Here is a 17079-nt window from a genome sequence, read left to right on the forward strand (position 1 = left end):
TACCTCCCTTCCTGTGATGTATCTACATAAGGCTCTGGCCGCTTACTTGTTCACCTGTCCAGGGCCCCTGAAAGTCTACCTATGTCAGCTGTCAGCTTCTATCCCACAGCTGTACTGGGCTTCTTATCGACTGCTGTCTTCATGCTTCATAAGGCTGTCTCCCCACTCCAGCTGGGACTTGTTGTCTTTTTGTCTATGCTTTCCGTGGTGGATGGGCTGGATCCCCCTCCTGTTCCCCCGCACACCCTGATGTTCCCTGCGCCGCCCCGGGGCCAGCTGAGATGGTCAGCAGTGGCTCCTGTTCCTCACGACGTTTAAAAGCCTGCAACCCAAGAGGGTGCCTGCCTTGCATGCACAGGTTTGCTAGCAGAGACGTTGGGCTTTGGAGAGGACAGCAAGCATGTCCTCTGCTGCCCAGGACCGATGGTGTGCCACCGCCAAGGGCTCAGGGCTCTCCTGGCTTTGGTCATTGCTGCTCCCTAGTGCCATCCTGCATCCCTAGCCGTGCTGCAGGCCTGCAGTACACAAGGACTGGTGTCTCATTTGAAATGTTATTTCCCTTCTTTTCTTCCCTTTCCCTCTCCATAGCCTTTGGAGTGCCTCTTCTTGGATCTCCAACCCTTCCCACAGTAAATCACTGTGTGTGAGCTCTCTCTGGGATTCATAGGCTGCCCGGGGCCTTGCACTGGACCTGGAAAGAAGTGGGTGTTGTTCCCTGTTTGTCAGGAACCCTAAACTCCAGTGCCAAATGCTTTTATTCCCTGGGTTTTTAATCGGAGGTCTGCTGGCTCCAGGAGTGGTTGTCACCTATTGTCTCCCATCCTGGTCACATTTCTTCAGTTTTATTGCTGCTTATCAGAGTTGCTGGGATTACACTCCAGCTGGCTCTGCACTTCAGCTGGATTTGAGTTGGTCGTGGCTGTAAAAACATCGTTAAAAGTCCGATGTTGGCTGGCAGCCATGTTCTGCTGGATGTGTGTTTGGAGACTTTCAATCTGCTGGCATCACCATGCAAATGTCTTGCCTTCGCTGGAAGCCTCTACCTCTTCGCTCTCCAGATGCTGTGCTGGTTTCCCCTCCCCAGGAGCCTCGGAAGTTTTGGGACCTAAATCTGCTTTGTTTTCCCTGTCACTTGTGCTGTTGCTCCTGGGAAGGGGTGTGTGTCCATGTCCATCGTAGGCTGTAGTAGCAGGTGCTCAGTCCTCCTTTCTCTGTTCCCATAGCTCTTGTACTGGCATGTTTCTGGTATTTGGAGGCATGCTGTTCAAGTCAGACCCGTTGCCCTCAGCAATCAGTCCGGAAAGCTGGAGCTGATTTCTCCGGCTGCTGCTTGCTTTCACTGTTAAAAAAACAAATAAGAGCCTCTCCTAACAAGATGGCAAGAAATCCCCGTGCCTGACTCGGCGTTGAGAGGAGCAGTGGGCTGTGTTTCAGGCTGCTGTCTGCTTCTCCCAGCCAGGAGGAGGAACATAGGCTTTCTCCTTGTGTTGCCCCAAGTTCAGCCCAGATGTCTGAGCTCCAATCTCGCCACACGGAATATGCTGATGTGTTTCGAGTGGAGTTTTGGTGCCTCTGCCTGCTGCCTCTATTTAGCCGTAGAAGCACCAATTCCCATCCCATTGTTCCCTCCCTAGCAAGTACTGTGTTAAACATGGTGCTGACAGTCCCAACTGTGGCCCACAGTAAGGCAGTGTGTATAAATAATACAGAAAAGCTAAATAAGGCTTTTAAAATAAGCCTTAGCAGAGAGAGATGCTTTAGTGTGGTGCCATGAAGACACAAAAACCTGGCTATGTCCATGCAACCAGATCCAATCATACTTCCTGCGCCTGCTGCTCTTTCTTAGCAAAATCCACACAGGTTTTCAGGTACCTCTTCACCTCTCACCACCAGTTCTTGGGACTGCTTTGACTTAAAGTCTGCACTCAGTGGCGGCAGATTGGCTGGGTGTCCAAAGCTGAGGTGGAGCATGCACATGCCGCACTGAAATAGCACATGTCCAGTCCACCCTGTTACAGTGCCAGTGTGCAAAAGGCAAAAATTAGTATTTGTTGGGTGGTTGGTTTTTTTTTTTCCGATGTCACATTGAATATGGGAGGGAAAGAAGTACAAGGCTACTTCTTTGTACGTCTCATTATTGCGTTTATTAGCACTTGATGACTTGTCCTGTAGGGTCTAGCCCACACAGCTTCTCTTGGGCTTTTAATAGTTGTGCTAAACTGAAATGTGCTCAAAATAGTAATAATTTAAATCGTTTCCCCAGAGCCCGTGGCTGCTGTGTATGTTTATGGGAGGCGTAACACAGCCTGCGGTTGGGGCACGGGGGGTCCCCAGGCCACCCCCAGTCCTGTTCCTGCCTGGCTGCTGGAGCAGAGGGATTGTGGTGTGCGTGCCGGGGCAGGCACGGGGCAGAGGCCCATTGGGACCGGGGCATGGGAGTGGGGCAGGCGTGGGGCACGGCACAGCTCACACTGCCGCAGCTTCAGGGTGCGTAGGGCAGGGATATTGCCTTCATGTTGACCTGTTACCAGAGACTGCTGCACAGCCAAGGGTCCAGTGCAGGGTAAAATTCCTCATTTGTAGGAAGTGTGGTGCCTTCCCCTTGCCCAGACCTCCTCCTGCCATAACCCAGTATGTTGTCAGAGCAGTATTAGGGCATTAAATGACATGGGGATACTGATGAATAGGCCAGTTTTGACCTGACTCGCTCCTGGGTTTGGTAAGAGTTAAAACCACAGATCTATTTATTTATTTTTGAGTTAACTTTTCTCTTGTGTGAATGACACCTCCTGTCCCACGTAAGCCTGTCAGCTGAACAATGATCCTCGGACTGGAGAAGATGGGGAAGGAGAGTGCCACCCTGGCAGGCGTTGGTGGGGGTGGAAGGAGGGAGGAGATTTTTCTGGTTGTTTTTTCCTCCCTTTCTTCTGAGAGGCAATATTGCTGCTTGTAGAAAGCACTTTGTTATTACGCTTTTGCTCTTCACATTTAAGTTACGTGGTTTGGGTAACGTTAATGTAACTTAACGTTATGCTCACCCACAGTACTGATGGTGGCTCTCTAATACACATAAATCTCTGCAGAGAGAGAGGGAGTTGTATTTATCTGTAAATAGTTAGCATACTGCCCTGTTTATCTAGCATGTGATCTCTCTGTTGCACACTGCATTTCCCTGTCTCCCTCCCATCCAGTCCTTTTTATTTAATTGACTTTCCCAGTCCTGACAGTCACTTTATATTCAGAAAACATAATTTCATCCCCCACAAAGCTTTCAAATCTAATTTCATTTCTTCCCTTACTTCGAGAAATTCTTTTTGCTCCCTTCAAGACTGAGAATGTACATTTTCCCTGTTTATTTAGGCAAGCTTATTTTTGTCTGCAGAAACCTGGGCAAATGATATGTTTCTTTTCTTGCATTTATAACCCTGTGAGGTTTATGTATTGGGAATAATCTTTGTGAGCTGGAAGAAGATTGTCCAATCTGTTTTAAGATGTCCCACTTTCTGAGTATTGCATCTCATTAGGAATACAGTTGGCTGTTTGCATGGCTTTTTTCTTCCCCTGTATAGCTTGGGGGAGAAAATACAACATTTCATCATCTAGTAATAATGCTTGGCACTTTGTTTGCATCTTCAAAGAACTATACGGCTATGAATGGAATAATTTCTATATAATTGAATAGTAGTTTCTAATTATTATTTGCCCCATTTTACAGATGGGGAAAATGAATAAGAAGTCGAGTGACCTTAGGCCATGAGAGGAGAAACAAAATCAACTTGAGGTCCCGGCTCCCTGACTTGTACTAGAACAGCACCACACCTCTTTCTTGTTTAAACTCAAGAGGAGAGAAAAAAAAAAAAAGGAAAGTTTGATTCCCATAGACAACAAAAAGAAAGGGAGAGCTGTTTGTCTTTAATGATCTTGTCTAACCATGTTAACTATTTAGTTAAGTGCATTTGTTGGTGGTGGTTTTTTGTTGTTTGTTTTTAAATACGTTGTCTATCTTACAGATGTGGTTGTCGCTTCTCAGTGTGTGGTTGGAGGTATGCGAGGAATTGTCTGGAGTTTATAAAGGCGAAGCAGCATGTGAATTGAGTTAGGGTTTTTGGGGAGGGTATCACTCACCCCCCACCAGCTGGGGGATCTCTCTGCTCCTTCCCTCCTCTTTCCCCTTGAACCAGAAGCAGCAGAAACCTTTTCTATAGTATTTGGAGTGGTGTCCCCTGCTCTTGCTTTTCAGCTGAGACTGAGATGGGAAAAGTGAGGCATCCTAAATGGGGACTGTGTTAACATGCAGCGTATATAGAAACTAATCCTCCTTGTCTCACCCACCACATGCTACACTAGGATTTATTTTTTCCTAGTGGTCTCTAGTGGAAGTTGTTGGCTCAGAATGGTGTCTGGGATTACTGCATTTGCAGAAATAATTTTATACAACTGCACTAGGCTATAGGGATTGGTGTGGATTTACAGCTGCTTAATTAACTGACAAGACCCCCAAATGTGTTGCATGCCATATAGAAAAGGTGAGTGCCATAAGTAGTGAACTGTGGAATTACAAACCCGGTTACAGAGGAAGTCATGGTAACAATATTGTTGACTACTTGTTCAAAGTTAGTTAAAAGTTCTTTTTTCAGGAATTTTGGCTTTTTACAAAGGTGCTTTGGAGCACTGGGCAGCGTTAGAACAGTTTAGTCCTCTTGGGGAGAACAGATTATCTGCTTGGTGAAAAGTGGCTTGGTGCAGAGGAACGTGGAAATCACATGAAGAATTTTTTCATCTTTCTTTGGAAAATCCCATGGCTGCTTCTCTGCAGGTTCTCATAGTTTCCCTGGCCACCTTCTGGCTGGCTTCAGATGCCTTGTTTGATAAACTTTGTGGCGAAAGTCTTGCATGACTTAACTTTATTCTGGGCATGCCCTGCCAGTGAAGGTGGTGGAGAAAGCAGCTGTCTTCAGCCATGCGCTCTATGTGGGGATGCAAAACTTTACTGAGCCTTTTTTATGGGATCAAGATTTAACTCCAAGATTATATATAGTTTTCTGTTTCTGATGAGTGGGACAGATATCCTGATGCCTTACATGAGACCTTCAACAATGGACAGCAGCACCAAGGTATCATAGCCAGTATTTTTTTTTCTTTTCCTTTGAATCTCTTATGTAGCCGATACCTTATTTGTACGTGTTCCCTTCCAGCATTGAGCAGAGCTGTCCTGAGCCACAGCATGCTCACAGGGTTCCGGTTTCATCCAGTGTTTCTCATGATACCTAAATTGCTGATTACTTGTCAGCTGACTTTGAGGAGCTGAATGTGGCTTTTCACGAATCTGGATGTTTTTCCCTTGCTGGGCTTGGGGAGCCATCAGAGGTGGGTTGAGACCTGGACTTTGCAGCACTAAGTGGAGAGCAGCTGGTATGCAGGCTTTCACGCTTTACTTGCAGCGTGCGAGCACTTGTGGTGGTGTCTTTTGTGTTTCTCCTTTGTCATCCAACAAGTTCTCTCACTACACTTTGATTTCAGCTGCTTAGAAGAAACATCAGCAGCTCAGCGTTTGGGGAGCTGTGTCTTTGCCTTGGGCTGTTTTGTTGTATTTATATTTTTTTAATTTTGTGCTTTGTAATTTTTTTTGAGGTATTGCATCCAAAAATGGTAAGTGCTTCCAATAATGTGTTCAGGGCAAGTTGCTCAGATCATGCTGATACCCTTACCAAGGAATTTTTTGGAGATACTTTAGTATCTCTCTGTGTTACTTAGGTATTTGAAATTAAGAGAGGGAGGGAGCTACCTAACTATCCAGATACTTCTTCCTTCTCCTTTTTCCCCCAGTGCAAATTCACCAAAACTCGTGTAACTTCTCAGCTGTGAGAAGAATTGCATGTCCTTCTGCTCGGCAGAGCCTGGAGAGTTGGATGCTGTGCCAGGCCCCGTGTGGTGGCTGCTCCTTGGAGCACCATCGCCCTAAGGTCCAACACAGTAGTTGCGGGGCTGAAGAGAACTTTTCCTGCCATTGCCTCTTTGTGGCTGCAGTTGTGCCAAGCACGAGAATGGAGGGCAGGGTTGTTTGGGATGGTCTTTTGTTTGTTTGTTTTTGTTTTGTTTGGGGTTTTTTTTTATGCTTCCTCCTAGCTGTTTGCAAGCAGCAAAGAGAAGGGAGAAGCTGTCACGTATTATGGGTTGACTGCAAATCACAAACGTCATGGGCACTCAAGGGAGTAGGAAAGTATCAGGAGAGGGAAAAGGGTAGTGGGAGAAGGGACATCAGCTTGAATGGAAGGAAAGAAGAAGTGGGAGATGGCAGCCAGAAGGTGATCACAGCCGAAGGGAAACAGGGGCAGGTACTGGGATGGGTACTTGAGCCAGTGTGGTTCCCCATGGTGAACTTGATTACTGCCTTCCCCGGTTTTATTGGTATAACGAAGAAATTCCATTCTGAAATAACATAAGGAAACACTGAGTATTTTTTCACTTTTAAGATCTTAAATTTGCAACTTCCATGTTTAACCTGCCTGCCCAACAGCCCATATCCCCACACCCTCACGGGCAAGTCTTGCATGATAGCTGGTCTTCTTGTTGCCCCCTTTCTCACAGTTTTACTTGGCATAGTATGTCTATAGTAATGTGACTCTGGGATCAAGGTGGGTTTGGGAAACGACTACAATTCCCGTGACAGGTGATGATCTTTGATTGCAAAATTAGGCGATATGAGTTGACGTTAAACGAAGCTGCCTTGGCTACTGCTTCAGGAGGAGGCTGTGTTGTGCTGTGGGGTGTGCAGGATGCCAGCAGGCATGCGCCTTCCCCTGGGGACTGGCTGGGGCATCCCTGGACTGGGAGGTGATGGCCCAGGTGTGCGGACAGCATTTGCCCAGAGGGGCTTGGATGGGGCTTTTTTTTGCCTGGAGCATCAAACCACTGTCAGAAAGTGCTGGGAACTTTTAAGGTCTTGAATGAAAAACCAGCTGTTGTCGTCTTTTCAGCTCTCCTTACAACAAATTGGCCTGTTCTCCATTTCTCCTAGTTTTGAAAGGCTGAGTTGACACTGACCAGGTTTGACAAGTGATAACTGGGGAGCCTGGCTGTGTTCTCTTTTGTGATTAAAGCTATAAGCTGGCCCTTTGAATTTAACAAGGCAGTAGCTTCCAGGTTGAGGTATCTGGAAAATATCAAGGAGTAGGTGACAAGGTGTGAAAGGCAAGGGCTGCTCTGAGCAGCAAGACCGCTCCAGAAACCTGCTGGGAGCGGGGACTGGGGACGGAGCGGTGCTCTGCTGACAGCGATGGCAGCACGAGTGGTGCTGATTACAACTAGAGATGGGCTGAAGCAGGAGCTCTGTGTCGAATCTCCCAAAGCCTTTCCATTCGTCTAAGGGAGGCTCAGATCCATACTGCATAAAATTGATGTTTGCCTCGACCTGTTTATCTGCTGGCCAGCCCGTACAGTCGCTACCAGATGTTCTCTTATTTCAAAACCGGAGATGCACCTGAAATTGTCCTTTCAGGATTTGGAAGCTTTTTTGATAAAGCTGTCTGTCTGCAAGTGTTTTCAAGGACATGTCACACTTTGAAATCACGGTATTAAAATAATTGCCTTTGAAATGAAGGGAGGGTCATGTGCCCTACATCAGAAATTCCTCTTAGTGCTTATTAAATCCAGTATATAAATGTCATGGCTTACATCCACAGGGTGTTTATATTGAATTTTTAGCTGTATCAGTATCTCTTACCCTTCAGAATAAATGCCATATAATCTGGTTATGAGCAATATTCTTAATTTAGGTACCAAAAATAGGACATAGACAAATCTGAGTTACTGTAAGAAAGTAGGAGAGGAAATAGCCTTGCCTCATGAGGGGAGATCAAATTCAGTTGAATCATCTGGTGTTTAATGTAATGGTAAGGCCAGAGAATTCAGTCTGTTTCATTAGGACAGCACAATGATTGCCATATTTTCTTATCTTTTGTTTTTTTCTGACGGCCTGATTCTCCGCTGGTATACCTGTACTGAGGTGTGTAACGAAGGGGTAGGTTGGGAAACATCCTTTCTTCTTTTTCCGCCCCCCCCCCCCCGAGCAGATCAGTGCACACTGATTCGAGGTACATAAACCAGTAGGGACTTAGGCTTGTTCCCCACCACCAAACCCCTGGTTTGAGGGAGATAAAGTTGTTCCTCAGAGACCTACAGTGAGCAGCACTGACAAGGACAAGACGCACATTTTAGGAGCAGGATCATCCTTGCTGTGGCAGGTGGGCATCATCCAAGAGCTCGGAAATCTGAAACACCTTCCTCGCTTAGCCAAGCCAACGTTCCTATGCATGGAGGAGATTTCTTTTCTCATGCCCTTAGCAGCTGTTTATTTTAAATAATGACAATGAAACTAATAATCATACAAGCATCAATAGCTAATAATAATCAGTATCTGATAAACTAACAAAACTAATATCGCAGGCTGTCCCTGCAGGTTGATGACTGAGTGGCCAGTGTTTTGCTCCTCACCATGAGCAGCAAAGGCTGTTAACTTTTAGCTAAATTGCTGTCTGTGTGCTGGGCAGGTGGATGAGCTTCCTCCCAGACTCCCAGTTGTTTCTGTGGAGGCTTTTCCTGGCTCGTTCCCTTCTGCAGGAAATTTTTTGTTTTGTTTCCTGTATGGAGTCAAGCTTATGGGTCACAGTGGTTCTATGTAACCTTAAGTAAATTTTACCTAGACATATCTTGGTAAAGCAGTTGCTTTTCCATGTGATGGTGGTGTCACACTGAACCAGAGTGATCTGGAGCAAGATCAGTATTGGAAGAGAATGTGTCTTTTTTTTGCAGACTTGATTGGAGTTTTGTAACTTCAGCATTTCCCTTGGGCCCAAACACCCCCCCACCCCCGTAGCTGTGCTCTGATAGTGCCTCTAAGTGGAGAAGGAAGGAAGATTGTAGCCACAACGATCAAGATGCTTGTGTTCAGTTTGTGCAAGAGGTCATGTCTGGCAGCTGATGGACTGAAGTCAGTCAAGGCTGGGAGAGCTGGTATTTTGCTGTGGACCTTGTAACAGAGGGCTGATATTACTGAAAGCACCCACAGGTTGTATCAAGCTGGCAGGATCTGTATTTTGAGGTTCTGTTTTGGTCACTTAGTCAAACAGGCAGCCAGTGTAGAACATGTTCCCAGTACCATTGACTTCAGTGGCATTAGGAGCACGCTTGTCAAATGTGGGCTTATGCAGCTTGCTGATCTCAGGCTGGGTGGGTCTTGCTGAAAAGATCCTGTGCCGACGGAGAGACTGTCTCTATTTCAGGCTGTGGTTCAGCTAGGTTGTCAATCCAATTTAAGGGGACCAGATTATAAACGCTGTGAAATGCTGAGCTGGTGTAAAGCCACTTGGCTGATAAGGAGCTGTTCAAAATATTTTGAAAGTTCAGCTCTGCTGTGGGACTGGGCAACCATTCCTGGCTGTGCTCACAAGGCTCATTGCCAGGGGCGTTTTGGCTGGTTTGCCTGCTTGGCTTGATGCCGAGCGGTCAAGACTTCATGTGCCCTGGGTGTCGTGCTGCCATAGGTCCACCAGGCAATGGCAGTGGTAAAGCAGCTGTGGTGGTTCTGCTGGGGCCACCTGTCTGGGCAGTGAACAGCCATCTCCTGGCCACATGCAGGCAGAAAATAGGGTTGTACATCCCATCAGGTGCCGCAGCGTTGCTGGGAAAACCAAAACCGAGCTGACGGCTGCCCTTTGTATCTGTTCCCAGCTCCCAGCATGGGATAAAAATCCACCAGGTAGGGGATACCGCTGTCTGGGGAGAGCCTTGTTGTCTATCAGTGTTTCAGCCCCAAAATAGTCTGTCAATGGAGCAAAGACAGTCTGCAGTTGCCAGCTTCCAAGTGCTCGCAGGAGCTTCCGTGGATTTGGTGCTTTTCCGTCCAAGACCTTGGCACAGATTTCCATTGTTGCTGCCTTGCCTTTCCTCTCCTCCTTCTGCTTCTGATCCTTCTCAGTACAACGGTTTGCTACTGTTTATTTCTTCCCTTGCAGTTTTGGACACTTTTAGAAGTTAACACCTTTGCATCCTGTGAGTATCTAGAGTAGCTAGCCTTGCCCTCACTTGCATGTTCCTGTGCCTTTATAGCCTATCTCGTCATTTCATTTAGGGACCTTCTTTGCAGCTGTGCTCCTGTTCACAAGACCTCTGCCAGCTGTGCTGCAGTGCTCTGGGCAGAGAAGTAGGAGGAGTGATGTGCACAGACCAGCACGAACATGGTATCGTGTGCTCTGGATAGTTTCCGCAAGTGCTTGTCTGGATCAGATGTCTGGTGCCAAGGGGTTTCTTGGTGCCTGGGTGCGGTGTTAAGTGGGGATTTGCTTCTGTGTTCAGTGGGGAGTTGTCAGACAGTGATAATCCCTTGTCACTAAAGGTAGGGGCAGCACTGCTTCGAGCAACTGAAATAACTGCCTGTCGGGACAATGGGAAAGAGAAGCCCAACAACATCAGAATAAACTATTAGTGTAGTCAGTCGTGACGGCAAGAAACTATGTATGTACACAACAGATAGTCGTAATGGACTATGTCTGTCTCCTTTAATGCTTCTACTATCTGATTAGTTGTCAACGTCTGTTAATTTCTGCTACCGCAAAATATGTAGACAGTTCTGAGGTTTGCATTATTAAGAGTGAATGTTGTGTATAATTTACAGTGCATTATGACAGCTGTAGTGAATGCCGTGATCCACACCATGGAGCACTGAGATACGGCTGAGTTGCTATCTCCTGTATTATCTAGAACAAGTTTGGAGCCTTGCTGGCGTTACAATAGGAGAGGAAACATGTGTAGTCATGTTACTCTCGTTAGGCATTTGCATACGGCTCTTTGGAGCACGGCACAGCACAAGGTCACTGGCCTGCAGCCACATCAGCTTCTTGGGATCTTGTCAGATCTTGCAAGCAAAGGAGCACCAGGCTGGGTCACAGTTCTTGGACAAGAAACCTCCAAGGAACAGGCTGCTGTTGCAGAGGTACTGGAGACATTCTTGTGGTGCCATCTGTGTTTTGGCATGCATGCATGCAGACTGGGTGTGTTTCTCTTTTTTTATTGTTACTTGATATTTTCTTACTTCAGAAGAGCACTGTATTATTTTCTAGTGTTAGTGGGAAAGAACACTTGATTCTTCTCTCCCCCATACTGTGCCCGGTTACAGATGATTGGAAGATGAATTGCTTGAGATCTGCAGACAGGTATAGTGTTGATTATTTACGAGATAACGATTGCTCAGTCACAAGTTGAATATCCATCCACACTAAGTGTGGCCTTAGTAGCAGCGTGGAGCTGCATTTGAGATTCCTGGATACTATTTCCACGTGGAGCGCTGGCTTTTTCTCTACTGGTGGGAAGTTCCCATGAGTGAGGAGTTTGCACAGGTAGATGAACATGTGCTCTACTCAGGTAGGCTAACCTGTTAAAATAGCTGTGAAGACCAGGGTAACAGGAGTCCTAGCTCAGGTGAGCATCTTTTAACCTAAGCCCTTCAGGGCGACTGGTTTAGCTAAGCTGTTTCTTTTGATTTAAGGCCCAATTTACTTCATCTTCATGCCTGTCTTCAGTCAGGTTAGATTTTTTGTGTTTGGCAGCTGGAATTAGGAAAATTACATATTTTTCACAGCGTATCCTTTTTGTTGGCAGACTGCTGTGTAGATGTTCAAAATAGCTGTCCCCACCTAAGCTGGAAGTTTCCTGCCTTGGACCACACTGCTGTAGCAGCGGGAGAGCCTTGAGCCAGGCTGCCACAGTGCGAGGTGTCGTGTGAGTACAGAGCAGGTGGTCTCAGCAACCAGGAGCGCTGCCGAGTATAGCCCAAGGAGTGCCTGTGGCGTGGGAACTTGCCCACGACTGTGTGAAAATGTTTCCTCTAGCTGGAAGGAATATCACAGCTGTCTGGCCATGGCTTCTCAGTACTGGTTTCAGACCCGAAAAAGTCCTCTATCCCAGGACCTGTCGGTTTTCCTCCTTCCCTCTGCAAGCTCCCAGGGCAGCCCTGACTGCTGGGGCGCGGCCCTCTGGGCACAGGTCCCCTTGCTGGTCACTCACTGTAGGGTCAATGCTAAATGTCTCCTCCTGAGGCCCCCAGGCACATGGTCAGATCAGATTGGCTTCGTTACCTATGTACTCTGCAGGCTGCCGTTGGGGCACATGCTGTTGGGGTGTCCTAGGTACCTTACTCACACCTGTCTCTTCCCTGCCAAGTATGCACTCAGGTGCTAAATCGCTTCCCTCTGTGGAAGGTCACCTCTTCATGTTGACCTTGCCTTTCCACTGCTGGGTCCCCTATTTCAGATACCTGGACATCCTTTGGCTCTTTTTCCTCCTGATTTGGTAGTTAGGCAGCGTAGGCAGCTTAAGCAGTCTAGTCCTGCCCAGTTATAAGCTGTAAGGGACCATGGACAAAGTCAGTCTTTACAAAGAAACGCCCTGAATGCTGGTGGTATCTTTTCCCAGTGAGACCACTGCTGCAGCGAGAACCTCCTGCAGCTTCAACACAGGACACAGGATTTGTCTTGGGTCCATCCTCGGCTGTGCTGAGTTGGAAGAAGGCGGCCAGAACGGGGAATGCTCTCCAGCGCTGAGGACAGAGTTGGTGTTGCAGTGTAGCAACAGCAAGTTAAGGTTTCATCTCCTTAAACAAAGACATTTCCATAAATCATAAGCAGCTTTTGCCTGTGTAACATGAAAATAGGTTTGCAGAAGCTTTGAAACAGGCACAAAAGTGTCAGAAGTGTGGCTGAGCATCAGCGTTTGTTTCATTGATAACTGAGCCTTGGTTTAGAAAAATGGGATGCCATTTAATCGTCGTCTTTTTCATGTTATTTTCCTAATCTTTTTTTAGACACAATAATGCAACACGAGGAATTAAACCCCTACTTTTTAAAATATTTTTAATTAGCTGACAGTACTGATTCAGGTCTTGCAGTCTGTAAAATACAGCACATCGCTTCACACTACTTCATCTTGGATAGGGCTCCACTTTCTTTTTACAGATAATTTAAATATAATATTGGGGGGGGAAATGAAACCAGAGCACAGAAATGGAAATGTAGTATTCTTGACATTTCTCGGAAATCTGCTTAAGATTATCTCCTTAAAATGGCAGATTTCGCCTGCAAGTCAAGTAGAGGAGCAGGAACTGGTATTTCATTAAAATACTATGAGAGGCCTGACTGCACTTAAGATCCCTGAGACATTTGCAGGAAACAAGAGCTTGCTATTTGGAACTGTCAGAAGTTTTAATAAAGGGCAAAAAACCCAACAAATCCCAAAGGCCAACTGCATGACTCAGACACCTCCACTTCCAGAGATCTGGTTGTTACCACACAGAGATACCTGTTCCTGGCCTTTTTTTTCCTTTTCTTCTTGTTTCCCACCACCCTCCCCGAATGTACCTGTGAAACTTTTTATTTTAATGTTGGATGTTGAACCAGAATTTAGATAAGCTAGAGTGATGGTTGCCCTTATTTGTTGTTAAATGTATGGCCAGGTGGACTCTCTTCCAAAAAAACAATCAAGAATTGATTAAAAATGAGGAGACCACGGCTTTCTCAAGTATCTGCCATGTGGACAATGCTTTTTAAATGTTTTTTCATAGAATTGAGAGTTATTCTGGGTATTTTCCTGTTCTCTCGCCTCTCAACATCAAGGAGTTGGGCTTCTGTCAAAGACTCTCTACTTCAGCTTGAAAAATGGAGTTGGAAAAGCTGGGAGATAAAAAGATAATTTGCTAGGTAAGATCTGTAACAGCAGGAGTAGTTGTGTAGAGCATATTACTGTTCCATTTCAGAAAGCATTTTTGAAATTTCTAATAAACTTGTATTTAAGGCAACAAGTTTAATATTATCCATCCATATATTCCACTCAGATTGTATTGCAATACACCTAGAAAATGAGAAGGAAACCCTTCTTTTAAATTTCTTACCTTAAGTCACTTTTTAAGGTAAAGTGTGTTCCAGTTGGGGGAATTTAGTGTTAATGAAATACAATATAATGGCGATTTTTTTTTTTTTTTTTTTTTTGGCTTTGACAGCAGTAATCTTGCACTTCCTTACATGCAAGCGATCCTTGTGCTTATGTGGATTTCCACAAGCTTCAGCAGGGCTTCCTGTTGGACTTGTAGCTTATTAGCACACAGGATTTATCTTCAGCGATCAAGTAAGGCTGTTTCCCTGGGTAAAGCAGTTGAAGTGTGTAGTGAATTGCAGGAGCACCCAGCTTATGCAAACCGGAATGCACAGTTGCAGTGGCTGGTCTTAAAAGTTTGTCCTAGAGAAGTCCTTGCGTTGTAGCATTTAAGTAGTTAGAGCTTTCTTGTAGTCTTGCTTTTTGAACTTTGCTAGAAACCTGCTAATAACAGTGTTATTTCAGTAACACAGTATTTCCAAGGTATTTCAGTATTTGCAAAACTAGTATACCAGCAGTGAGCACACTTATGTTGATTGATGCATAGTAATTACTTTGCAAAAAATAACAGAGTTTATCAACAAGACCTGAACCTCTACAAAGTAAAATACCATGGTAGTTATATCTTACCAGCAAAACCTTGAAGTAGATGAATCTGTCTACAAAAGCGGCAGAGTTTCATGCTGTAAGGAGGCTAATTACTGTAGGGATTTTATAGTGCTGCTGGAGGGGGTGGGAGCAGCGGTGGACCTTTCTGTGAGCAGTTCAGCACACTTGTGATCTAGAGCTGCCCCTGTTTCTGTCTGGTGACTGAAGAGGCAACCTCGCATAGCTGCTTAAATGCCTCTGCTGCAGGCTGTTACTGTATAGTGGTAAATAAATGATGAGCTATCCCCGAGAGGAGCAGTACTGTGAGGGGACCCCTGCATGAAGATATGTGATGATTTACATCCTGAAGCAAACAATGTTTCTTTTCCTAAACAGGGCTGAAGCTGTAGGTCTATTGTATATGTAAAGTAAACATTCTTTCCAGTTTTGCATTTACTTTTCCCTTTTTACGCAGCAGGATCATCGTAGTTAGGGCCTTGGCATCAGCAGTGTCTTCTGCAAGCCCAGACTAGATTGTCGCAGTGCTTTGTTTCCGTTCAGCAGAGTAAGAAAGATCATCCTCTAAGGGAGGATCCCATCCTAACTTTAGCCAGGGAAACAAAATCTGCAGTGCTTCAGAGCTAAATGTAACCCCCAGAAACAGTCCCTCCAGTGATGGCTCAGAAAGCACATGAAAAATAGTCAGCCCCAACAAAGGGAAATACAGGGGCAATAGTTTTATAATAGTTATTTTTATAGATCTATTATATATGAAGCAAGAATCAACCTTTTAAAACTTCTTTAGTGCTTGAGAACAAGCGAGACTTACCTCCAGGTAAGTCCTGAGCCTCCATATATACCACGAAGGATTTGGTGCCAGATGTTCACATGGTGGCTGAGGAAGCTGCTAGTTCATGGTGATGATGGGAAAATATAATGATCTGTTTAATTCTGTTTATTTGGGGTGGGTTTTTTGTTTTTGGGGTTTTTTTTGGCATGGTAATGGAGGACAGCTTTTAGGACCTTCTTTTTCAACTGGTCCAGTGAGGTCCTTGGTTGAGGCACAAAGACCTGATACATCTTGCCAGCCACCCCCTTTCCCTTTCCCTGGAAACTTTCACGGTGTTTTGGGAGTCCTGTTGAGTTCTCCCTCTTGCCTCTGAATAAAACCATTGAAGATGATCAGCTCACTCCTATTAAACTTTATAAGGACTTTGGCAGTGCTGGTGGACCTTTGTTTTTCCCATGAACCTCTTCCCTCCTGTGGCCTTCATGGACTGGGCACTTCCATTGATCACAAATTCCCTCTTGATGTCAGCAAGACTATTTGCATCCTACAGGTTAAACCTGTGTTGTTCGTTGGGACCAGGCTCTTAAGCTGCAGGTGGGACTGGGGCTGTATCCTGTTTCTGTTTGACCTTTGATACATGAAGAACTCCTTCTTGGCCAGCTGGTATAGTGAAAATTGGCATGTAGTTAATATATACCTTTCTACAAGACTGAGTCTTCCACCCAACCCGAAGGTTGGGGAAGTGTGAAACACTTTTAATGCCTGCTTCTTTTAGCATCAGATGTCTAATTTGATTTGTATGTAAGTAGGAAAACTTTGAAGTGTTGTCGAAATACAAAGGGAGAGTACTTCAAAGAAATGTAACATTAAAAGTGTATCTGATCCCTTGAGGTTTTTGAAGTTTTATGTTGAGATTATGTATTCAGAGGAACATTTGTATGGAAATACTAAGGGTCATTAATTCATCCAAAACATTATGAGTGTTGCCAGTCAGCATGCATTGAACTGTTCTGTACTAGTTTTGATTTCACATTGTGGCAGGAGAGTGGTCCTTCACCCATCTGTCTGTTGCCAATGTCTGTGACACAGTAAGAAGTTAACATGGTCTCTGATGGGGAAACCAAAGCACAACGCTGCTACAGCGTGAGACTCGTTCAGTACTGTTACCCCATGTCCAGCAGAGATCCCTGGGTACGGCTGAATAAAACTGCAGTGTGTTAAGCTCCCAAAACTCCTGATTTGCCTCGGTCGCTCTGCTGGAGAAGGGCCATGGTGGTCCTTGGGAGGGGGGCAATGGGGTGGTGAATTACAGATTTCTAATAAATATCCCAAACTTTGGGAGAGTTCAGGTGTTGGATCTGAGCTTGTTACGATTGGGCATCCACTCCTGTAAAAACATGCCCAACTGTGATGGATGAGGGGGTGGTTGTTTTTCCTTTTGGCAAACAAGGATTCTGGCATCAAAGTTTTTAATTGGGAATTATACTAGCAGTTCCCAGAGCTCAGGCGTGGGTAGGTGTGCAGGAGGAGCTAATTAGATGTGTATAAATCATGGGCTAGGCAGAGCTTTAAATCCTAGATGTGTTGTTCCAACCTTGCTATCTTCTGTTACACTGGGGCTTTGGAAAGTTAGAAAACTAAGAAGTTACACAAGAACCACTTTTTCCTAATACAACTATGAAACAGCAGTGAGGTTACTTCTGGTCTTTTTATGTTGTAAAAACAACTTTTAATTAAAAATAGTATTAAATGACCTGTATTATTTTTGAAGCTTTATTTTA

The 17079-nt window shown here is 45.3% G+C and overlaps 1 protein-coding gene across 9 annotated transcripts in view; it reads left to right on the forward strand.

Annotated features, from left to right (window-relative positions):
* The window catches only part of PPFIBP1 (PPFIA binding protein 1), a 117927-nt gene that overhangs the window by 34392 nt on the left and 66456 nt on the right, over window positions 1-17079 (forward strand). The gene's annotated exons all lie outside the window — the stretch shown is intronic.

The sequence above is a fragment of the Ciconia boyciana genome, chromosome 1, assembly GCF_034638445.1.
Source record: "Ciconia boyciana chromosome 1, ASM3463844v1, whole genome shotgun sequence".
Taxonomy (NCBI): domain Eukaryota; kingdom Metazoa; phylum Chordata; class Aves; order Ciconiiformes; family Ciconiidae; genus Ciconia; species Ciconia boyciana.